Here is a 3182-nt window from a genome sequence, read left to right as displayed (position 1 = left end):
TGTACATGCAGACAATTAGAAATGACATTAATGAGAATCCTGAAGACCTCCAGACCAGCAGGGGGCTCAGAGCGCACAGCACTGCGTTATTCTGGGGCTCAGTGGAGTCACCTTCATGGACTCAGTGGCCATAGGCTCATTCAAATCAGTCAGTGGCACAGAACACACGTAACGCATGTACCCACACGTAGAAGTGTTGATATTTTACCAGGGATGAACAGAAATAGATTACCTGTTTCTAGCTCTCATTAACTCCTAACCAATAAATCTAAGTTTAAATTCTGCTTGTCATTGTGATCGTGTTCAAATGCAAACTTGCGTGTCTTACTAGTGTCATGATCTGGGGCGTTTTATATTAATATGTAACGTGACATTTAAAGAGAGAGGTCATCCTCAAGAAATGGTATTTAATACATTTAATGCATTCATTTATTCACTGTATTTTTTTGTGTTTGTCTCTTGATGGTTTACTATCTCAGATGAAGAATCATGGTTTTGTTCCAGATTTTCTGTCTCTTTCTTGATTTTTTCCTTCAGTTCATCATGCAATCCTGCACTACCAGGGGCTACGTGTGTGTGTGTGTGCTATTTTTGTTATTTTTGCTTTGTGTTTGTGTGGTGTTGAGTTCACTGCAATTCAATAGCTGTTTCTGTTCTGATTCAATTATGCATCTATTTGCAGAAAACAGGCACAGATGTTACAGAGCTGTGACCTTTAATGACCTTCCTTCCTGAACGATGAGCTCAGCAAATACACAAACCTGCAAACCTCAAAGAATCCCTCACTACTGAGCTTTAGAAGGGACACTTCTAGAAAGATTGGAAAAGGAATACAAGGAACTTCCGATTTAATGATTTGGAGCATCTGTGTGCATTTATCTTGATTTAAGGTGATGTGTGGCAACAGAAGCTTGTTTATCGACTATTGAATGTTCAAATAAAAACTGACACCTTGATCAGAATTTTCTTATGGCAATGACTTGTGTCAGCTTTTACCTCTTTATTTTGCTTTTTTTATTTACTAGCTTGTTGATTTGTTCTGCTTTTAAATCAAAATTTTCATAAGTATTGTACTTTTAGATTAGATGGATGTTTGAAATAGTTTTAAAAAATGCTCAAATATAAAGTGTTTTCAATACATTGTAATGCAGGTCTGTGCATATGAAATCTCCTAGATTCTTAACATATATTTCATGTTACATTTGGTTTGGTGATATTGTAAAATAAAATAGTAAAATAAATAAGACTGTAAAATAAAATATGTACAAATAACAACATAGAAACATGTATGGAAAATAATTATTAACACTCTGGTCAACACAAACAACATAGAATTTGACAGAATCACAATTATATCTGCACCAGCTCAGTACAGTTCAGTTACTATGAAGTCCACACATGTGCATTGCCGAAATGTTCTTGTACCCCCAGTGAATTGAACCATAAATGTTATTAGAAGAGACTTTGTTCTCTGGGCAGGTGTTGGGGAGAGGCCACATTAATATTTAATAAGCTCATTTCCCTTACACGTTTACTGAAGACATACTATAAGCCTCTATTTTATAAAGATGATCATAATGACAGACTAACCCTAACTCTACAGAAACAGAAGCATTTTTGGTTAAATAAAATGGTACAAACAGCCATAATTACATGACATAATTGCAATTTCATATACAAGTCTCTGTATTCTCAGATGAAGATGTCTCTACTTCACTGGATCTTATTGCAGAGATGTGATTTCAAAGATCTACTGTTCACAATTCACTCATACAAAAGCACATGGCTTTGCAGAATGAACATGTTTTCTATCTAATCAGGCCAAGATAAGGTGGTGTAGGTCCCAGCACTGACTCTGTAGAACCCCCACCCCTCCTCTTTTTCTCTTTTTGGGACTTTGCTCCCCATATGGACACATTAGAATTCTATCAGCGAGTGTGTGAATGGATCAGACGGGTATCAGAAAGGGCAGGATACACATTAACACAAACGGTCATAGAAGAGAAGGGCCAGGGACATTAATCAATCCATTGCTGTCCAGAGCTTCACTGCACGAGCAGCAGACCTGTGGTTCTCTAACTTAAAATTACTAGAGAACATCCTTCAGAATTGTTCTGGGTCTGTTTGCATGGGCATTAAAGATTGAATTTTCATTGTGAGGACATACATTTTGGGATCTATGCACTGGATGTGATCTGAACAGTGAATGTGAGAAGAAACATTTTAAGGATCACATTTAAGATTCAAAGGATTCAAAATGGAAGAAGAGATGAAAGACAAAGATCTCAGGAAAAGGGTGCCATATCACATTCAGAGAGATGTACTGGATGAGCTCGGTGTTGACCAAATTGCTGAGAAATCGGATTTCAAAATTTCAGCAAAAGAAAAGCTCAGAGATGCTGTCAGGTGTGTGGTTGATTTGAATATTTTACTGTTTGAGAACTTTTTTTTTTTTTTTTTTTTTTTTACAATTTCTATGAGCATCATAGTTAAATGAAAAAAAAAATCTCAGTATTTTGTTTGGCCTCATTTTGCTTTAATTGAAGCAGTTCTGTTGCTATGGCTGAAAATGGTCAAGGACATACTAAGAAACAAATGTCACTTGTTTTGGGGTTGTACATTTGACTAATTATTACAAATAAATTGTAAATAACACTAAATGTGAAATTTTAAGTAGAAATAATGAAACAGAATTTTCTTGTAAAACATACCCCAATTATCTTGAACTTAACAACATGAACTCCACAATTTTATGTCAAACCTAATGATCATGTTGTCCAGCATGACTTGAGAAAGATCCAAATAGTGTCTTGTGCTTTACTCAGAGAAGTCTCAGTCTTTATAATTTTTTTTAGCATTAATTAAGGCAGTTATCTTGTTCTTCTCTGTGTTTCATAATTTTCTCTTTTTCATTGTCCATCAGGTGTACAGGCCCAAGGTTTAAGAGCTGTTTCCTATCCTTTGTTCCTCTCCTGGCTTGGCTGCCACGATACCCATTTCGAGAAAACGCTATTGGAGATCTCATATCAGGAATCAGTGTGGGAATCATGCACCTGCCGCAAGGTCCAACACAAGCACATGCACACCTGTATTATTACCAAAGCACATTTTTTACTTAAGACTAAACATAAACACAAACAAACACACACATGTAACATGCAGTGTGTTTTGTGTGTCTAGGT

The sequence above is a fragment of the Barbus barbus genome (assembly GCF_936440315.1).
Source record: "Barbus barbus genome assembly, chromosome: 29".
NCBI classification, from domain to species: domain Eukaryota; kingdom Metazoa; phylum Chordata; class Actinopteri; order Cypriniformes; family Cyprinidae; genus Barbus; species Barbus barbus.
Note: the sequence above shows the minus strand (reverse complement) of the source record.